Raw genomic sequence first — 22,693 nt, forward strand, 5'->3', positions numbered from 1 at the left:
TGAAGGGAACCTAGGAAAAGCTTCTTATTTTAATCCTAAAGTAAAAACAAAAAACAACTCTGAGCATTAAAGAAATGGAATAATTTGCTCACAATTGCTCAAGTAGTTAAATAGTTGAGTCTAAAGTTTATGCCATCTATTTTTCAGTTTTGGCTCTTCCCTAGCAACCTGTTGACTCATTTATATCAGTATCACATATAATCTGCCGAAGATGCATTGCAGGAAAAAAATAAATGAGAATGGCCAGCCCTTTACAAAGTTCACTGTCTCCAAAAGTCACCCAACATACAGGAGTCACATATGATGTGAAATACGTAATGTAAAAATCACACATTTATGCATCTATGAAGTATGCAAAATATAAACAAAATGAATCAAAAGGTCTATTTTTAAGGCAAAAGGTCAAAGCAAGTCTTCCATGAGTTATTCTGCCCTTCGAGCAGTTTTCATGGCCACACAGGTGACTATAGTCCTCTCACCTGCTAAAAGTAGGCTGGCTGTCTCCACATGTTTATCTTTGTTTCCTGCATGTCAGGTATGGATTTTGCTGAAGTTACCCACGAATGAGGCATGAGCAACCTCCAGGCATCATAGTCCTTATAAAACTTATCTTGGGTTATTTTGGCCTAGGTGATTGCTAACCCATTGGTCAAAGAAATTCAAGCTGATAAAAGCCTTTCCTGAAAACGCTTTAGCCAGGTCAGGCTGTAAATCATAACACAATGCATGCTTCTTCCATGGGGCACCCTACAGCAACGATTAAAAAAAAAAAAACCCTCACTTCCACATCCAGTGGAGTTGTAGTTTATTACCATAACCCTCGCAAGTCAAAAGGACACCACTTTAAAAGCCTTGCAACTGAGGCCGCCAAGGCTTGTTCCCCTGCAGCCTTCTCTGCTGGGCCTTTCTACCTGTCCTCCCCTGCTGTCTACAGGTCCCGAATATTAGAAAATAGAAAATGTGATGATCTTTGTGTGTCTCTGTAAAATGTGTGTATGTGTGCGTGTGTTTGGGTGTAACGGGCCTTCTGTTTGGCTGCGCGACCCGTCCGTCTTGGCGTGGGCCAATGGCAGGCTGCCTTATATAAAATGAGTGTTTTCAGTCTCTCCGGGTTGCATGTACTGTATGTGGAACAGTGTACAGTGAAGCGGAGGCAGAGCGGCTCCGCGAGCTCCTCTCCACTTTCCCATAGAGAAACCCTGACTGGCCGCGGAGGGCGAGCCACACACACGCCCTCACGCCCCGCGAGCCCGCTAGGTAAGCGCCCCCCATCCCCAGCCCTTCCCCGGGCGCTCTCCCCGCACTTTCTGTTTTCCTACTCACTTGCGAGCCGCCGGGCTGCAGCCCCAAGGACTCCGCGGCAGGAGCAGCGGCAGCAGCCGGTAGGGTGGACTTGAGGAAGACGGAGGGAACCCCGCGCGTCCGGAGCCGCCGCCAGCCCGGCCCGCTGCTCTGGGCACTTTACCCCTCCGCCAAAACTTTGGGTCGGGAGAGGTCGGGGGCGAGGGTCGCGGCGGCCGCGCCGGCGGGGCCCGGGGCGCGGGGGGCGCGGAGGCAGTGCCCTGCGAGCGGGAGGCTGGGGGCCGGGCTGGGGAGTAGTAGGCCAGCCGGTGCCAGGCTGCGTTTGCAACCAGCACCTCTCGGCACACAGGCAGCGCCGCCCCGAGAGGGGCACGGGAGCCGGGGCGCGGGGTTGGAGCAGCCGGAGGAAAACAACAACAGGAGCCCTCACGCCGGCGGCGGGCGGCTCGTGGCCGCCCGGGGAGCCCCAAACTTCATCTCCGGCGAAAGTACGTGGAGCCCTGCCTGGGCTCGGCTGCCGGGGGAGGTGGGGCCTCGGGGAGCAGCGGCAGGGGAGGAAGGTACGAGGAGGCAGCCCTCAGTGGATTTATGGAACGTTTGCGTGTGTGTTGGTGACCGGGAGCAGCAGCCCAGTGGCTCGTTCATCGGCAGAGTTGGGATTTGGGTGTTCCGGCCCCGCTGCTCGGTGCCCTCTCACCCCCCACCCCAAACCAAATGCGCGGCGAGTAGAGAAAGTGCTGTTTTAGTGCCAGAGTAGCCTGGAGGAAGAATAGGGGGAGAGGGGGGAAGAGGGCGAGGGAGAAGGGGAGAGAGAACAGGGAGGGAAACGGGGGGGGGGGGCGAGGGAGGGAGAGAGGGAGGGGAGAGAGAGAACGGGAGGGAAGAGAGGGGGAAGAGGAGGAGGGAGGCTGTGTCAGGATTTTGCTTGAATGTGGGATTATGTTGTGTCAATAAGTTTAAGGTGGAGAGAGCGAGGCTGGGGGTGGTGGTGGTGGAGGGGAGGAGGAAGGCCTTGGCTGTTTAAAGTCTCGTTTCTGAAGGTAAGTTATGGCATTGCACGGTGGCGATGACAGAAAACTTGCAGATCCTTTATCCGGGGATGGGGTCGATGCGTCTAGAAAGAGCTCCTCAACCCTCCTAAGCCACACTCGTGTTACACTCTTATTTGCTGCGATTCGGGTCGCTTAGTAAATTACAGAAATCAGACTCGAGGTTTCTTTTCCTCCTCCTCCACCTCGTCTCGCTCACTCACCCTCAGAAATTTTATTATTTAAAAAAAATGTCTGGGGGGGTGTATTGTCTCAAACTTAACGTCACTGAGACTGAACCCGAGTCCTGTAATTTTTACAAGGACCCCGAATCCCGGAATCTGGAACACGTTTGTGTGTGAATTATCCTCGATCATTTCTGCTAAATGAGGAAGGTAAAACGAAACGATGCAAAAAGCTAAGACACAACATGTACGACAGAGTGGAGGGGGGGTAGAGGGAGAGACACTGAGAGAAGCTATTTTTTGCTTTCCTTTCTGTAGAAAGGAAAATAAAGCGTGCATTCCCCTCTCTTCCCGGTGTGTAGGGTCTAGTCAATATTTTAACTGTCTGAGGACAGATTCGTCCAGGTGGATCTTGTTGAAAAGTTTCGCGAGGTGGGGTGGAGGTGGGGGGGGGGACGACGAAGGGGAAGGTGGGTGGAGGTGGTGGGGGATGGGGACGGAGCGAGCCCTGCCTCTGCTAATGGTCACTGGCCTGGGGCTTTGAAACCATTGCCTGTCCTGCTAATGACACGTCCAGTTCTCGTCTCCCTGCCGCGGACGCCGGGCTGTCGTTCCCGGGGCTGACTGACTGGGCGCTGGGGTACTTTCCCCGCGCGGGGAGGGGCGCTCTTCGCCATCCCCTGGGGCTGCCCACTCGCGGCGTGGGCCCCCTCCCCGTCCCCACGCGCTCCCCCTCTCCTGCGCGCCGCCGCCGCCGCCGCCACCACCACCACCACCACCACCACCACCACCTCTGCTCGCGCGACTTTTGTAGGCAGCCGGCGGCCAGGGGGTGCGGGGGTCCTCGGCGCGGACGGCCCCACGCGGCCACCCAGCGCCCGGCCCCACGCGCGCCGCGCCGCGCGGTCCAAGCCCGGAATGGCAGCGGCGGGCCGGGCGGCGGCGGTGCCTCCCTGGGGGGCAGCGGAGGCAGAGGCAGTGGCGGCAGGATCTTCGCCGGGCCCGCGGGAGGAGGAGGAGGTGGAGGAGGAGGAGGAACGGGAGAAGGAGGAGGGGAAGGAGGAGGAAGAGGAGGAGGACAGGGAGGCGTTTTCTGCCCAGATCGCCGCCAGTTCGAGCGGGCACGGCACGGGGACACTCCACTCGTTGCTCCTCCGTTGTGGAAAGGTGTTTAGCAGACTTTTACGCCCGTAGTGTGGGGTTTGCACTTCATTTTTTTTCTCCCCCCCTCTCCCCCAAAGCAAGATGGACTCTATTGCCTTTCTCTTTCTCGGTCTGCCTGTGCCTCTGTCTTGTCAGCCTTTAAGATCGACATTTTGTACCAAGATGCAAACTTGATGGTGACCAGCAACAAAGCCGGGGTGGGATCACTCGCTCCCTTCCCTCCTCCTCGTCTCCCAGCTCCCCCCACCCCTACATCGCAGACCTGGTGGCCCAGCACTTGCCACCGTGGGCTCTGGCGAATGTGGTTCTGATCTCCAGTCTCAGGATTGCTGACCCGGGCAGTGCGTTTGGGAGAGCGCTGTAGCTGCCCAGGTCTGCGGGGCTCAGGGCTTCGAGATACCTGGACCCGCTGCCGCCCTGGTGGCACCTCCTGCTGACTCCTGGGCTCGGCAGGCTCGAGCTGCGTATTGATCGCTCTGATTTGGTGACTGGCGGATCTGTCCTAGGGGTTGGTGATCACTTGTGCAAGTTGATGAATGATCGCAATGTGGGATCAACTTTCTGCTTGGTGCATCCAGGGACTGGGAAGCAGGGGTGTTGGAGACACCCTGGAATGCCAGATGGGCTGCCCCCCAGCCTCTGCCCTTTGAATATGGGGAGCTTCTTTCCTGCCCACACAGTTCTTGCTTGGAGGGGGTGGAGTCAGCGGAGGGATTGGTGGGAGCTGGACTCGGTTTTAGTGTCCTTCCTTCTGAGGTGTTACAGGACTTGGGATACTACTGTTGTATAGCCTTCCTATACTGAGGATGTACCTTTATTTGATTCTTCCTAGGTCACTATCGCATGACAAAGGCTTTGCCGCAGTTCATCTTCCTCCCAGTGTACTTTCCACTTGCCTTCCTGAGGTAAGTATGCAAACTCTTCTTACAAGGGAGTTGGAGAGCCATTGTGAATGACATAAGGATCCCTATGGTTCACACAGGATGCTCTATTGAGCTTTCAGACCCCAGAAAGCTTATGTCCCTGAATTTCCTTAGAGTTTAGCTATGGGCTATTATTATTTTTAGGTATTTTAAATGTTCATTTCACTTTTACCTGAAAGTGTGTGTCATTTGAAAACTTATTTTCAAATAGGCATTTTAATTGATCATAAAATTTTACAGAGTTGAAGGCCTAGTAAACAGTACTGTAGGAAGACTGCCCTATGTGAACGGAAAGAGTTCTTAAAAACTCAAGAAACCTTTGAGCAGAAGGCCTCTGTTATTATAATATTGGAGAATTTGCTTACTCTCTTTCCAGCCTTTCTTGATTAACTGTGATGTTTGGTGTAATCATTTGATGCAAATGCAGAGTAGCCGTCAAAATTTATGTATTTGGGGACATTAGCAACACTTTAGAAGTCTGAATTGACAGAAAACAGCAACTTGGACCTGACTAAGTGCCTGTTTCAGATATATGTTCCTCACAAAAGGAACACTCTGCAAAACATGTACAGGACAGAAAGTGTGCGAAGTTTGCTCATGAGAGGTAGTGGTGTGGATGGGGATAGAAAGCTTTTGACAGCCATGTGGTGAGCTGAATTTGTGGAAAACTGACTTAGAAGCTTGTCTCCCTATGGTAAAAGAGCATTTGAGGTATTCTGGGGTGCTGATACTAAAAAAAAAACCAAAAAACCAAACACACACACACACGCCCAAAAACAAAAACAAAAAAACAAACCAAACTAGTTGTTTTATACTGTGTGAATTGTGGTACATTTAAATGCCCTATTGCATTTGGTGATTATGTTTTGTGCATGAAAATGAACCTCAGTCCACTTTTCCGTGAAAAAAAATTACAGGGATCTTGCCTGTTACTGTTTTGTCGCATTTGGGGATATCATGTTTATTAACAAAATCTTGTCTTATATTAAGAAGAATTTGAGTTTGAAGACCAGACCTTTGTGGTAGTCTGCATCAGGTAACAAAATACACATTGACAATACTAAGCACTTAAAGATGTATATAGTGTAAGTTCTGTGTCTAACATAACATTTTTTTGTGGACTGCAAATATTGTGTTACTGTTGGAGGTATCATACTATGTCGTAAGAGGCTAGTTGGAGTGGTCAGAGTGAGATGATCCTGTAAGGTGAATTTAGTGCATACCAAAATATGTGGATTTCTGTGTCTTACAGCTTGTTTGCAGGAGTTTTTCATTTTTTGAACATATGGCAAGAGTATTCAAAATGCATTCCTGATTACTAAAGAACACCATATTTATACATGTGAGGCACCTTATTTTATTCACTGCAGCAAACTTATTTTTTCTCTGTGGAAATATCTTTAACTGGTTCACAAATTAATATGGATATCAGTAATGTCCAGAATAAAAGTGATTTTTATAAACCATGATATTTCTTTAAAATAGCAATTAACTGCGTCATTAAAATAATGTTTAAGAGCATTCTTGTTCTTTGAAATCGTCTTGATAGTAGAAGACGTATAGTCATGATTTTGAAAAGTCATCTTGGTAGTGAATTATCAGTTATTTACATCTAAAGTGTTTCAGATTGGAGGCTTATCTAAGGAAATAAGAATTTACAGAACTTTTTCTTTTTCTCACACCGAGTTTTCAAACTTCTCATTTTGTTGTTCTGCATACCTCTATTAAGTTCCGAAAGTGAAGCCTTAATTTGTGTTTCAAATTTAGTGTTAGCTGCTGGAAAAGTGGCTCATCTGCTGGTTCCAAGGGGTAGATCTTTAAAGGTACTTGTCATGGTTTTAGGATGAATCTTCCACTAGACTTACGTGTTTTTAAAACTTTTCAGTTTTGAGGCTTAAAATATAATCTATTTTGATCTTTGTATCCACTTTTTTTTTTTTAAAGATCAGCTTTGCGAGTTTCTTGAGATAGTTCTGCTTTTAATGCAATTTGAAAAGAGTATGTAAAGGGCCTTTGACCCTATATACCTGATCATTTCACTTTATCCATTGGAACAGAGAAAATTTGTTTGCACATAGTATTCAGAATGCAGCTTTGAGTGAAAGCTGGAATGCATGTATATACGTATGGTCGTCAATGCTCTAACTAATTTTGTAGTTGGTTAATTTTTGAGTATATAGTGAAAAATAAAAGGAACAAAAGGTCTGAAAATATGTGATCCAAGTCACGAAAACACAAATCACCGACTGAAACAACAAAATCATGGTATTCACGAAATTAAAAATAATTTCGAATTATTACTCATTAGCCAGTATATTAAATATATTTATTTCCATGTTTCACAAACAACATGGGTAAACACTGTAGTTTAGAGAGCATCTTGCTATAAAGGAGAATTTGTTTTATATTTGAAATTTAAATAAATTTATTTGAAAGGGAGAGAGAGAGGAAAGACAGAATCATTGGTTCACTCTCCAAGTACCTGCAGCAGCTAGTGCCCAGCCAGGCTGAGGCCATGAGCTAGCTGGGAATGTTCTCTGGGTCTCCCATGCTGCCCGAGTCCTCATTGCCTACCACCCATGGTGCTTGTTAGCAGTAGCCCTGACAGGGGAGGCAGGTGTCCCAAGGGGCATCTTAAGCACTGCTCCAGAGAGCTTTAACCAACATTTCATAGCTCAACTTTGTTTAAAAAAATCCTTGCTCCAAATTTGCCTGTTTCTGCTGTATTAAATTATTTGTGTTTTCTGAAAGTGTAGAAAATATTTACAAGCATGATATTTGATTAGTGTAAAGTACTGTACTTTATCATTTAATTTTGACATATTGTGTCTGTCAGTTTGCCATCCCAAAGTTTTGAGATTTAATCATAAGAAGATGCTTTTTATCCATCTTGCTTTTTTTTTTTTTGACATTTTACCACAAAGACATCTTTTAAAATAAGTCTGAGTGGTATCTTTCCTATGTTGTTAGTCAGATACCTTCTTCTGTTAATGAAATGAAAAATCCCAACTTCCATAGAAATACTGTGATCTCCATGCTGCATTGCTGTTGTATGCCCGTAGGTAAGTCTGTCAGTTACTGGTGGTCCTCAAGGTCACCTTTGAGAAACACTGCTCTGAAGGTAGAAGGAACTACCTACCTTCTCCTAGTTGGGAGATTCTGTGACTAATTCAGTACATGAGTTTGTACTACCTCAACAATAATTATTGTATACTGTGCCAAATTGTAGTTATTTCTATATTGTAGGTCACATATGAGGAAAGTTTTGAGAACAACTCAATTTAGCAATTGTATATGGTCATATTACCTTTTAGAGGGAAATTAGTTTGTTGAAACGCTTGTATACTGTTGATTATTTTAAAACTAGAGATATATTCAGAAATTCTAATTTATTAATGAAGTTTTTTCTTTTAAAGATAAAAGATATGATGAAAATTGAAATAAGTGCAATCACATGAGAGAATGCAATAAAGCACTAACCTCTAAAGAATGCTATCTAGAAGTAAAAATATGGAGAGAAGATGAGAAATTGAGGGAATGAAAGACTTATTAAATATATACCTTGAGGGCCTGGTATGATTGCGTAGCGGCTAAGGTCCTCGCCTTGCACGTGCCAGCATCCCATAACGGTACTGATTCTAATCTCGGCGGCCCCACTTCCAATCCAGCTCCCTGCTTGTGGCCTGGGAAAGCAGTCAAGAACGGCCCAAAACCTTGGGATACTGCATCCATGTGGGAGACCTGGAAGAGGTTCCTGGCTCCTGGCTTTGGATCAGTGCAGCTGTGGCCATTGCAGCCACCTGGCGAGTGAGTCAGTGGATGGAAGATCTTCCTCTCTGTCTCCGTGTATATGACATTCCAATAAAAAAAGTAAATTAAATCTTTAAATATATACCGTGAAGCATTGACACAGTTACCAAAATGTAAACTCAATAAGTTAAAATATGTGAATCAATTCAAGTAGAAAAATAACTTAAGAAGATGGGGAGGTTAGATAGCGTACAAAGTAAAAGTACAAATGAATTCGATTTTATAAAATCTCAGAAAAACATTTAAAAAATATTTTAAAGTATTGGTTAACTAATTAAACCAACAGTTATATATGTTCCTGAGATAAAAAGTCAAGAACTAAATACAGAAGTTCTGTTAAATGGTGTGGGATGGGGAACTGCTCTTTTCCCGTTTCAGGGTGGCTGGTTAATAGCCTGATGACTTTCTGCTATATACTAGAATGTCTTCAATTCCCAGCTATTCCATTAAGACATGTGTCCATGTTTACATATGGAATGTTATGATTTTTCTATCAAAAAAGCAAGTGAGAATGATATCCTAATGAAAATTTTGAATATACCCACATACACAGGTAGATTATAAAGTGTAGTAGTTTAACCGTCTTACACTTTGGGGCACCAGTGACTGATTTATATTTACCAGGTGTCAAGATGGGAAGGTTGAAAACGTTAAATGTGTAGTGCTTAACAAATGTTATTTCACCAAATTGGCACTTAAATAAAAACGAGGAATAAGCTAAAGAGAAGATGAATGGGAAATACCAGTGCAGCAGACATCCCTGAAATTTCAAACACTCTGAAAACCTGACGTTAGTCAATGCAACATGGAGTCAAGTGTGATTAGGTACAGAGGACTAAAGGCTTGAGTTAACAATGGTAATGTTGGACTTAAATACACTTGCCTCTAGCATAGAAAAAATTTTAAGTGAGCAATAAGTACTTAATTTATTTGAAAAAATGCAAGTTAGGAAACTTTTGCATTTCCTAATTTTTAAAGCTGTTGTTACTAAGTACTTCTACTCCCTCAGCTAAATTTTAATCTGCTATACTTTTTGATCTCTGATGAAGTAAACAGCTCTGTATTTTGAAAATGCCTTTGTACTTTAATGTGTAAGGATACTGGAAATAGATTCATAGTCCTTCATCTAAATAGCTCTGAAAGATCAAAAGTTTTTTTCATCCAGAAGTTTGGCATCAAAACTCACTGGATAGTAAAACGTCATCTGATGGGGCCGGCATGCTGGTGCTGCGTGCTAACCCTCCACCTGCTGCACCAGCATCCATGGTATGCTGACACTGCAGGCACAGACTTGATCTACTATGCCACAGTTCCAGTCCCTTACCTTCTATAAACCCATAAAATCTGACTACTGAGTATATCGAGACCTAAAGGATTTTAATAAGGAATTCTGATCCTTTCATAATAACTTCCATGGTCCATGATGAAATTGTCTGATATTCCCACTTACTTAATAAACCTTTGGCTGATTTTGAAAACTGTTCATTTGAACACATTTTTTAAAAGATATGTTTATTTTTTATTTGAAAGACAGATTTTTACAGAGAGAGAAGACAGAGAAGTCTTCCTTCTGCTGTTTCAGTCCGTGAATGGCCTCAGTGGTCAAAACTGAGCTGATCTGAAGCATATGGCCTCCCACATGTGATCAGGTGTGTGAGGCCGTGGGCCATCCTCCACTGCTTCCCCAACCTCTAAGTTGGGAACTGGATTGGTAATGGAGAAGCTAGGACATGAACCAGTACCCATATGGTTAATCTGCTTGCAGAGTATTAACCTGGTGTATCATGCACTGACCCCTCATCTGCACATTTTTAATTCACTGAAAGCTGGCAAATTATTTAAGATTTCTTAATATTGTATAGTAACTCAAACTGTCAAAACTCTGTGTCTCCAAATATAAGGATGGAAGGCACAGGCGTGTTAAGTCACCTAAGCAAACATGACAGTCATTAATATTTGGGCCCCTCTGTTGAGCACACCCCCCACAGAAGGTGGTTACTTCTTCCCATGTTTGGCTTTTTGATATTTTGGTTCCTTTGTTGTGGTGGTAATATTTATTCTATCAATCACATACACAATAAAATTGGCATCACCTTGGAAATGGTGAACATTTCTCATGTTGAACAAAGTTTAAATTGACTTTCGCTATGGTGTATTGTTCTTGAGGTGTTATGAAGTGGTTATGTTTTCTTTATGATGGTATCATTTGCACATCTGTCTGTCAGAGAGTAAAAGTGGAAAATATTGTCTAACAAGTCAGTCTCTTCTCAGATGAGAATGTTTTCAGATTGAATTGTTTCACAGAAGTTCTAGATATTTTTAATCATTAGTTACAGAATATTAGAATAATGCCCCTATTTTTAATTTCCTTCAAGACCATTCTAGAAAAATGGAAAGCATGTCCTGGGGTAGAGTCCATTTGACACTGTATGAATAAATACTAGCTATTTCTGTTTTACTGTTATGGTAAGAGATTTAAATCTGTCTTCATTTGGTAAAGACTGAAACTTAAGTTAGTGCTGAAGACTTCTCTGTTGATAGCACTTTCATTATTTATTGTGATAACTACATTCCTTGGTTAAGAAAGCCACAGATTGAGTCTTATTAGGCTTATTATTGAAACATTAAAAAATTGCTGAGTTGTTTTGTCGCTTTGGGTGAAACTCTCAGAAATTGTCCAAGTGTGTAGTGCTCATTGACTGCAAAGGGAATGTGGGGGAGCAAGGAGAAAATGAGAAAGTAATTTTCTTATCCAGCTGTAAAACTTTCTTTTGAGTTACTGCAGTTTTGGTTTTCTTGCTTCCCTCTTTGTGCTTGCTTCTTTCTCGTCTCTTCCCCTTTCTTGTCTCATCCCATTCTCTCGTATTTCTCTTTCTCTCATGTGTTCTTTTCTCCAGTTGTATTCAGTAATGTGAATAGTTTAGAACAGGAGGTATAGAAGTGAAGATATTTTTTCTTCTTTTCCTTTTATTTACTTATTTACTTTTCTACCCTTTTATTTGATTTTAAAGATTTGCAGTTGAGTCACTTTGATATGTTACTGTGTATAATAAAATTGTTGATAAATGAATTTGAGTTTTAAACACTTCTGCTTCAGAGGATACTTCAAAAAGTTGTTTGAAAATGTAATTAAAGTAATTAATATATATATATATATATATTGAAATTCATGCATAGCTTTTTTCATAAAATGTGTTTTCTATGAACTTTCTGAAGATCCCTCATGTAGGTGTCAATTGAAAAGGGATTATGAAGAGCTTTTAACTGGGCTGTGTGAAATAATGACACCTGTTGTTTTTATGAGGTAAATTGAAGTAACCTTGTTATCTAAACTTTTTTGATTCTTGGGGTGATAGAATGACTACAGTTTCATTTGTATGTAAGGAAAAGCTGATTGTGTGTGCACACGTGGACATGCACACTCGCACATGTTCGTTTGTTTATTCCAGCGAGATGGAAGGAGGTGCAGAGGGAGAGAGAGAGAGAGAGAGGAAGGGAGAGAGCAAGCAGGCCTGCAAACAGGAACAAGCAAGCTGTCGTTGCCAGCTCATTCCCTATATGACTTTATTTGAGAGAGGGACATGGAGAAACAGAAATCTTATTCCTGGGTTCCCTCCCCCAATACTTGCCAGGGCTAGGCTGAGCAGAAGCTGGGAAGCAGGGAGCACGCATCACCACTGCCTTACAGGGTCTGAACTGGCAAGAAGCTGCAGTCAGGAGCCAGAGACAGGAATCAAACCCAGGCACTCGACTAATGTTGATACCAAGCAGAAATCGTAGCTGGTAGGCTAACTATCTTCTCCCAGTAGTTTACACTGGGAAAAAGGGAAGGATAAGTTGGGCTTGGAGCCTGCTTCTGTGGCATGTTTTATTTTTATGACTTTATTTTTCATAACAACTTTCAGATGAGAAGTACCCTCTTTTAATGATGAGGAAACCAAGTCTTCAGGTTAAGTAAGTTGTTTGTGGTGACACAGCTAGGAATCAGCAGTACCATAGTCGTTTGGTGCTTTTTCTATATTTACCTACTGTTAGGACCGCATTCCAAGAAACGAGGAATGAGTGTTTGGGGCAACTTGAAGCCAAGAAGTTCCCCCAGTTTTTCTTTCTCCCAAATTTGGAACTCAATTCAAGAAGGAGAGAAAGAAGGAGAGAGACAGTACAGTATTCCCATCTGCTGGTTTACTTCCCAAATGTCTGCAACAGCCGGGTCCAGGCTGCATCTGGAGCAGATGAGGATGGGGGACTGGGAATGTATCTTGGTTTGCCCTGTGAGTGACAGGAACTCCGTTACTCAGGCCATCCCTACTGTCTCCCAGGGCCTGCAGTAGGTGGACAGCTGGGATCCGGAGTCAGAGCTGGGGATAAAGCAGGGGCCTCTATGAATGGGACACAGGGCTCTTACCCACCAGCTAAATACCTGCTCTGTGGAATTTTGTTCTTTTATTACTTTTAAGGGGTTTAGGTGAAAAAGTCTCTTTCTTGGGATTTGTTCTAAATTTTTATCTGTGAGGTCATTGTCAAAGGCACTTAGTTTACTACGCACTGAGATTTAGTAAATTTTTTAGTTGGTACAGTTAGCATTAATCTGTATAGCAACTTTAACATCTTAATTATTATGATATTTCCATAGAAATCATTTGTCCTTTCTTGAAAAGTTGTTTGCCTAGCTTAATATTCTATGCTCTGCTACTTTTCAATAATCAGTGAATGTATTTTATTGGAAGAATTTAGCAGCGTAATCAGGATAGTGTTAAAGAAATGTGCTAGCATTTTCTTTGAAAGGAAATTGAGTATTAGTGGAAAAATGAGTAAGGAGCAGATTTGTGGCCTTCACTTCAGAGTGTCTGATGATCAAACATGAATTGGATACAGGGTCAGTCAAAAATTCCAGTTCATTAGTTTTGGAAGTAGTTTAGAAGCCGTGTGCTTATTTATTCTATGAGAAGAAATTACATATTGTTATGCAAAAAAAACCAAATCATTTAGCAAATACAAAGTTATTTTATATTTTTATACTGAAATCCTAATCATCTGAAATTAAATTCTTTTATCTTTGCAAATTCTACAAGGTTAGAACCTGATTTGATACTTAATGTGTCAAGTTTGGCTTTTTAAAAGTGGCTCTTCCCCCCCACCCCCAGGAAACCTGTAACTGGGGTATTTATCTCTTTGAGAAAAGTTATGTTTCAGATGGTGGTCTTTCTAAGAGTGCTCTGCTTTTAGTATTTCAACCAATGATGCATTAGCCCTGGGGCAGAGCTTCCACTTTCTTTCATCCTCCTGTGGTACACTATTTGTTTACTCTTCTCCATCAGGTAGGTTGCTAAACTGAATCAGTTTGAATTTTATGACACCTTTCTTTCTATTAATTTTCTTGGGTCACATTCATAGAACAAGATTTTCTCAGTAAAATAACTTGGTCATGTGTTGGTTAGACTCAGGTAGGAAAACCTGCCATCAATGTCATTCAGCCTTCATGAGCTGAGAGCCTACAGTATGTCGGTGCTTGATCTAGACTTTAGGAATATGAAGACGAATGTCGAACAACCTTATCCTTAAAGCCAACATGTTCTGCTGGCTCGCAAAGGCCAGTCAGTACATGTAAATATCTGTCATATAAGTTAATCTGTGCTAATTATTCTAATAAATACAGTGTAAAATAGTACTGAGTAAATATCAATTCCAGAATAGGAACTGGACCTTGAAACATGAAGGGAGTTTATTACTGTAGCAACATGATTTCCCTGATTGCTATTTATGATGTAAAACTGATCTGGCCCAGGCAGTAGAGTGAATTTTAAAGATCAGGGCTCTAGCCCTGTAGTCGCTTTTGTTCAAGTGCTGGTAATGCAAGTGCATCCTTTGGATTCTGGTTTATTTAGAAAGTCTGGGACCTTTTTGTTTCTTTGCTGAGGCTTTCACTTTATGTTAAGCTATGGTTCAGTTAAATGTATTAGACTTCCTTTTTATTTATTGCTATTAATGTCATAATGTGTAATGACAACATAATTGAACCAAAGGGAAGTGTTTGACTATATAACATCTCAAAGGGGTTTCATACATACGGATTAATGTTAAAAGCATCTTAATAGAGTAGTAAGTATGAAGCAGAGGTACTGGGCTTGAGATAGGTGTCAATAAAAATATTACAAATCACTGTTACAGTTCGATTACAGTGAATTATACTAATTAGGAGTGAATTAGTAGGATTTTTAGCCCAAGTATTAGTCAAACATAGGATTTTGAACAGGGAAAAATATGAGAAATTATAAATTATCTCAGTGCTCCCATCAAGCAGTTTTTAGGTTTTCCGATTTTTTTCAACCTGTACATAGAGTTCCTGTCCCTCTCACTTATTTGCTGCTTTTCTTTCATGTGTAGTGAACTGGATCTGGGCTCTTAATCATAATTTTTTGTTTATTACGACTCAGAATTTATTCATTTTCACCCAATTTTTATGTGTGGCCCTCCTTCTGCTGGTCACTTGTGAATATCGGCCCAGTTTAAATTAAAACTTTGTTTCTAAAATATTGTAGTCAGTGTTCCAGATGGGAACCCTGGGTATTTTAATAACAACTAAGTACATTCAGAAGTGAAATAATAAGGAAGAATCTGATATGGGAAAATGTTTCTTCATAAACACACAGCATCAATAATGACCCTAATGTTTATGTTAAAGCAGCAAAGAGGAACTGAGGCAAATAGAATAACTATGAATCTTTCTCCTGTGTTTTGTCTTGGGGCTTTTTGGCATGGTGGGAGTACGGCCATTCAGATTTCATTATTTATCTGGCCTTGTGCTAAGAATGAACCTTTTTAAGTGTGGATGTGTGTCTTCATCTCATTGGTGTCGAACAGGTGTAGGCCCAGAGAATGGGTTCAGAAGGATTGTTGGTTTTTATGTTAAGAGTTTTAGAAATGTAGAAAGCATTGTACAATGTAGAAATGTGGGGAATGTTCATTCTCTGTGAATAATGCAATCTGAACACATTTCTGTGAGCAGAGTCTTTATGGATCTGGTCTCACACAGTGGTGTCGCTGGTGGTTTCTTTCTCTCAATTTTTTTTTAACATGTGTAGCTGGATGCCACTTGAGTCTTACACATAGATCTTATCAATTAGAATGATCTGTACCTCTTTTCTTTAGTTAGGTATGCACCTAAGAGTTTTGACTTAGCTTTTCCAAAATATTTTTATTTTGTCAATATTTTTATTGACATTTTCAGAATATTTCATATTTACTTCTAATTTAGCTTCCATTGGCAGTGGCTACTGTTCTCATAGATTAAAGTTTTACCTTCCCCAGGTCTCTGTATTAAGTAGTCAGCGGTCTGAAAAGTACACAGTTGGGAGCTGCATGAAGGTACACAGTAGTAGTCATTTTGGAAAGGGAGAGACTTTGGTAAAGCGGTCAGTATTCTGTGTCATTACTATTTTGGTGATTCTAGTTTCATATACTGAATTGTCTTTCTTCAAACAATGAGTATGTATTGAGTCTCCATAACGTATCTTATTTGATTAGGAATTCGGAGGCTTACAAAATATAAAGACAATGAGTCTGGTATCAGGATATTTCCAGTGCATTAATGACATGTACAAGATGTGAAATGCAAAGTTAAGATTCCATGTTATTCATGAGATAATGTGGAGGATGAGTATAGAGCAATAGATGAACAGAAATGGGAAATTGGGGTTGACCTGACCTTTGAACTTTGGCTGTATAACTACAGAGTGTCAAGCATCTTCATAGAAGACTCGCTTAATCTATCTGCAAAACAAACCTCTCGAAGGGCTCAAGTTAACCTTCACAGAACCAAAAACCACACCCAGAATGTGTTCTCATCCAAGTCAAATGGGCTCCAGACTTTTATATGCTACCCTCCTTAGTATAACAAGTAAATATGCATCCTTGGTATGTGTCCACTTACCTATAAATTATATATGCTGGACTGTAAATATATATATGGAGGAAAAAATATATATATATTAGAAAATGAAAAAGCTGAGATAATTTAAAAATACACTAAAATTCTGTTATTTTAAGTAGATTGTCTTGTTCATGTTTGTAAAGTATTGGTTAAAATTGAGCAGTGTTATACTGAGTTTATTTCATTGCCTTATTGTATAATGAATATGGTAGGAGCTCTGTCAATACTATTAAATAAATATGCACTTACGATGGTTGATAGGAATAAGGTTGGAGTCTAGCTCAGCATGCGGGATATGGTAAAAATACAGACAATTTTTGCTGGTTTCTGCATCGCCTGTGCTTTTAAAAACCTGTCACATTGCAGGTATGCAGTAAATTGTGTGTTGATTGTGAACGATTGTAGATAGTGTATAATTTGGTGTGAGGTATTGGCAGAAACCATATTATGCTCATGAGCATGAAAAGCTAAGTTCCAAGAGGCCCTCCAGAGCTGGACAGTCTCTGACTAGACTAACTGTAGAGTGGCAGAAGGCCGTAACCAGTAAGGTCAGAGTCTTAATAAGAGCATCTGTGAAAAATGGCTTTGGTAACCTTAGATCTTTAAGCAAAATCAGTGACCATCCTAGGCTGTTAGATCTGGATTTACCTGCAGTCACAGGATATAGGACAGTATGTGCCTGATTCATTTCATTTTTGTTGAATCAAATTGCTCTTTTTTTTTTTTGTCTATGTACTGAATGAACATAGGAGGCCCAGAGCCTGCAGGAGTGGATCAGTGTCAAGATTAGAGGCCTGTAAATGAATCCTGCCTGGAATGAAGCAAAGCCAGTGGTTCTGGGATTACATCATACAGATAGGTTTTTAAGCCCTGGCAGCCTTGCCTGTATAGAGGTGCTCTGGTGACCCAAACTGCCAGATAGCTTTTTAAATTTATTTAAATATCATTATTAACACATTTGTATTGAAATACTGTCAGTCTAGTATATGAAGTATATGAGTGAGTTAGTCTGTAGATGCTGTTATCTTTTACCTTCTCCCGTCACTAAAGCTAACATATGTTGTGGATCATTCTAACCTAGGCTGTGGCCATTAGGACTGAATTTATTTTAAAAACCAAAGTAGTTTACACTTTCACTTTTTGGAATTTCTATGTTCAGAGTTCCTTTTTAATGATGGCATTGTTCAGAGTTTGTGGTCAGAGCATAAACCTGTCGTGCATTTTATTGGATGTCTTCAGAACTGGGGACAACAAACAGAATGGGCCACGCGAAGGCACCCTTTGGATCTGCCACACTGGCACCCTCTCTCCCCCTTTCCCCCTTCTAGAGTTCAGTTTCATTTAGGACTTGTTTACTTAAAGCAGTTTCACATCTGTGCAAGTAGTAAATTATCCCAATTTGTGTTTCTGTGTTTTGTAGTTAATGTAGTCCTTTGCGTTTATGAAGACAGCCTAGCTGTCCAGGTCTCCTAATGTTGGATAAAAAAATTTAAGTTTTTAAGAGAACCCTCCTGCAGCTTTGTCAGGATCTCCAAATAAAGACTTAAAGAATGAAAACCTCTTAGTTCTCATCCTGTTAGTCATTAAGTCATGATATCTAGGCTGTCATTCTTAAAGGGACCAGGGTAATAGTACCTTACTCTTATTCTTGCAATTTAAAGAGTTTACATTGTGAGTTCACTAATGTTATCTCATTTGTGGTTTATAATCACGTTGTGTGCTGGCTTGTAGTATGTCAGTATTCCCATTTACCGTTGAAGAAACAGGCTCAAAGTTGTTAAGTTCTTGACCTGGGTCACTGAGTTTGTAGTGGCTCCCCTGAGACCAGAATTTAGCTATTCTGACTGCTCCTTTGGAGTGCTATCCCCTCAAAGTACTTAATTTATCTTTTTGAAGAAAATATTTTGTTCTTCTTTTGCTTAATTTTAACCTAATAAATTATTACAAATACACAGAATAGCTATGGTATAGAAAATATGATTGATTGTTCATGCCTTGTCAGTGAAACAGGTTTAAATTTCATATAGAAAGACTTGTTTATTTTACTTAACATTATTTTGGGAAATGTTATTTTTTCTTCACCTGAGAGGCAGAGTGACAGAGATAGAGATTTCTATCTACTGGCTTACTCTCTGACAAAAGCCATAATGGCTGAGGCTAGGATAGGCTTAGGCCGAGAACCTGGAACTCAAACCGATTCTCCCATGTAGGTTCAGGGGCCCAAGCATCTGAGCCATGTTCTGCTGCCTCCTCAGGCATATTAGTAGGGAGCTAGAGTCGAAATGGAGCAGCCAGGAGTCCAAGGGATTCCCGGCATCACAGATGAAGGTTAGCCTACTGAACCATGAGGGCAGCCCAAACTTCAACTTGTTTTTTTTTTTTTTTTTTTTAAACAGCTTATGATGTAAAATGTGTAGAGATCACACACTGACAATTTAAAATATATGTCAGTGTTGGTAAATGCGATTTGGATTTTGTTATGAGGACTATTTTTATTCTCTGAGACATTTCTGAAATTATAATGAGATTTTTTTGGAATCTACAATTTGATATCTAGGAATCTGAGTATTTGATATCTAGGTATCTCATTTCTAAAACACATTCACATTATACTCTATTATGAAGTAATGTTTTCTAAGAAATGCAGGCAAGTGTGAAAGTTTTTCTTTTTAAGTTAAAATGCATTTTAATTTGGCACTATGTTAAAGGGAGGTTGTTCAGGCCAATACAGCACCTCTGCCAACTGCAAAAGAGAGGATGTCGGTATGTAAACATTATTTTAGAATCAGTTGTTCAATTAGTATTTTCTATATTGGAGACATTTTATTTGTATGGTTCTTATTTCAGAGTTCCTGAAGAGTAAATGTATGTAGTAATTAATTTTTCTGTGGGGAATGCTATAAGATTGATTAGAGCTCCAGGATCTTTTTTATTTAAAAGATTTCATGCTTGACACAAAGCAATTTATTTAGGATGTCTATTTCTTCCTTTTACATCCACTTAATTTTTCTAATTTTATTTGAGTATTTATACCAACTTGTTCTGCACATGATTCACTGTGACTAGTTAGAAAAGAGAGTTGCTAATAAAGTGCAGTTTGGGGAAAAAAACAGAGTACGTGTTTATTCAACAGCACATGTGAAGATGAAAGTAGTTAGAAACTAGGAACTTTTTCTTTAGTTTGGCTTTTCATTTAAAATGGAGTATGAAAGTAAAGTCCTGAGGATAATTTGATGGAGTTCCTCCCTCGTGCTCTGCGATGAAGATGCAGAGATGAGTTCAGTGGTCTCGGTTTTCTTTCCACCTCACAACAACCTTGAGAAGGAGGACTTCCTGTCTTCATTTTAGATGAAGGAACTGAGTCTCGGCCTGGCAAGCTGCCGAGGTCATTCTTGTGGTGAGAAGTGGTGCTGGCATTCCATTCTGTGTCATTCTGTCTGCAGAGGTCATGCCCCTCACCGCTCCCTCTCTTGTGCTTCCCCATGAGGCATTCCTACACTCCGAGGTGCATAGACTGTCTGCACTTGCCCTGATTCATAACTTCTAGGGCTTACAGCATGGCTTTCCAGTTCCAGAGAAAATAGGCTTTTCTCTATATTCTTGAATTGTCAAGCAGATTACCATTTATAAGCCTAGTTGCTCCTCAGTTGCTTCTTGGATCATTCTAGGCATGAGGTAAACTTCTAAAGGTAGCAAAAATCAGTATTGTGTAGAAATGAAATATGATATAAAAAATTATGATACTCTATAAAAATAGTTTTGGATTCAGGTAAGTTAAGTCCAAAGAGAATGACAGATTTTTAGGTCTAAAAGGAATGTTGCAGATGAACTTGGGAACGTATCATTTTACATTTAAGAAAGCAAAGGCTTAAATTAAGGAGCTGGAACTCCTGCCATTCGAGTGGCAGAGTGGAACCAAGGTGTAAGAGTTGTGGTTTGGTGTTTCACTATAGTATACTTTTCCCTGAAATGGTGTAGAAAACATTTTTAGACAGCTGATGGTACCATCTTCATTCACAACAGGAAGATTGCCACTTTAGTGTTTATGAGTGGTTAAAAAATTAAGGAACTAAAGATGCAGTGTATTTTTACAATAAAACTATATGTATTACACTTTGCATATTCACCTTGACATTTTTATCTTACTAGTTGATTTCTCATTTTTTGGGTGGTGGGTGTTAGCATGATTTTGATGGTTTACAGATAAATGAGCCAGGACTGTTTGTGTTCTGTGAAAATAGAGCAAGAATTCGTAAGCAGTAACACATGATTAAATAGCATGCTGGTTTATCAAGTGCCCTGAGTTTATTACAGTTTCATCCCAGAAAAATTCATTCCAGCCTTAGAGTAGCTCATCCTGATCTTAAGTGAAAGAATCTTTAAAAGTTATCCTGGGTTATTAGAGTCTGTTCTGTCAAAGTGTAAATTGCTCATAGTTGTTGATCAAGAGGAAAGAGGTTTTTAAAACCATAGCCGATTTACTTGTGATTTAACTGATTTGTGGGCTAGAATATTTCACGGTAGCCTTCTTAAACTACTTTGGATGAAAAGAGTGACCACCTCACTTTGTCACAATGACTGAATCCTCTCAAATGTATGTAACTAATCATTGGTGAATGAACATTACAGATGGCATTTTTAAATTGTTATTTATAACTTTAATTTTGGAGAAAATCATGTTTGCTGAGTAGTTCAGGGAAAAATCCTGTTGCACCTAGTCAGACTTCTGTTGCTGGGAGTTCAGCTGGAGAATGAACATATCACCTTGAAGTTTTCATCCAGAGAAAAAGAGGTATGTAGTTTGAGTGATTCCCCAACTTTCTGCAAATTAGTAAAAGGTTACCTCTTTCTTGAGGCATTTTATTTGGACAGTTGTCATAATACATTGATTTTGTTGGAACAAGGCACCTCTTTCCCTTCTGACGGGAAATTGTCATCAACTCTCAGATGTGTTCTCTGGTGTGAATGGCGCCCCCTAAGGTTGTGCATGGTACAACTTGCACAGATACATGCAGGGATTCAACAGATACCTCCTAGTAAACCATGTCTTCTGATATTCATCACATCTAGTAATCTATAAATATAGTTCTTGAATATAAAGTACCAGTTATTTATGAAATGTGCTTTTTTACATTTGTAAACTAAATTTAAAATTTGTGAAGTTGGATTAAAGGAATGGGTAATGGAAGCGTGCTTTATGCCTGTAATTTTGCTGGCCAAAGATTCTACATATTCTTGGTACTACCAATTTAATGTATTTTCAAAGTTAGCCTGTCTTTTGAAATCTGATTAAATACGAAAATTTTCTGACCTTTATAAAGGAACTTTTCTTTGTTAGATGGGTGCAGTAATAGAATGCAAAATGACTTTAAGCATATACTCTTTTATCCATCATTAAAAGTTAATTGTCACATCATATAAGTGTAACTTGATGGGATTTTCAACATACCAAAAAATTGGCAGCCTGTGATGAACGTACACTCTAAGAGAATTTCAGAGAATGAAAGGAGAAATGAACTTTTTATAAATCTTAAGTGGCAGCTAAATGGAAATAAAAGCTGTTAATTTTTATGGGAGAATGGTGATAGAAAGCAATTTATGTTTAGTTGGATATAGGTTTAGTTGGGTGCGTGATTAGGAGGCAGGTTTAGTTCTCCACATATTTTAAAGATACTTAGCATCTCATTTATCTTGTGTTGGCCCATGGTATTACTTCTTAACAAGAGCATAATTTCCTTTCTTACTCTTCTTGAAGGAGTGGTAGTTGGTGGGATATTCAGTTGGAAACCCATTGCCCCATCTGTGGGCTCAGTAGTCCCAGGTACTCCTGAGCTTGACTTTGGCCTTGCCCAATAGGTAAGGCTGATGGGTTAAGTAGTTAAAAGTACAGTTATTATATTGGGCTTTCATTCAGCTCACTGACATGTTTGTAAAACACAGGGCTGGCTGCAAATAAGGATTTTGAAAGGATGCCTTATCATCCTTTGGTAGAAAGGGCAACAAAATGGTGGTTTGTAAAAAAAAAAAAAAAGAAATTAAGCATGCTTGTTGACAGTAGCTCAAAGGTGCTAATTGTTTCTAGTAGGAAATTCATACATGAAATCTCAAGGTAATCCGTAACCTTTTACTTTTGGTTAGGTCACACTGGCTGATGAGCAGTTTTCCCACACTGGGATACATAACCTGTCCCAAACTGTGCTGCTGGTTTCTCAGCTCACATTGGACTGATAAGATAATGTTCATTGGACTGATAAGATAATGTTCATTTGTTTGAGTCAGCATTTTTCTTTGCTTTCTGATGATCAACTCTAAGACCTGGGAGCCACTGACCATCCATATTTTGATATCTGA

The 22,693-nt window shown here is 40.5% G+C and overlaps 1 protein-coding gene across 5 annotated transcripts in view; it reads left to right on the forward strand.

The window, feature by feature from the left end:
- Positions 1–1,137: 1,137 nt before the first annotated feature.
- The window catches only part of BBX (BBX high mobility group box domain containing), a 278,443-nt gene continuing 256,887 nt past the window's right edge, over positions 1,138–22,693 (forward strand). For 4 of the 5 annotated variants that reach the window (XM_058661831.1, XM_058661829.1, XM_004593214.3 and 1 more), the window contains exons 1-2: positions 1,138–1,257; positions 4,512–4,584. The gene's annotated coding sequence lies outside the window, so the exon portion shown is untranslated. Of the gene's footprint in view, positions 1,258–1,363; positions 1,383–4,511; positions 4,585–22,693 lie in introns of those variants that run through there. The other variant, XM_058661830.1, reaches the window with a different exon arrangement.

Source organism: Ochotona princeps, chromosome 3, assembly GCF_030435755.1.
Source record: "Ochotona princeps isolate mOchPri1 chromosome 3, mOchPri1.hap1, whole genome shotgun sequence".
Classification (NCBI taxonomy): Eukaryota; Metazoa; Chordata; class Mammalia; order Lagomorpha; family Ochotonidae; genus Ochotona; species Ochotona princeps.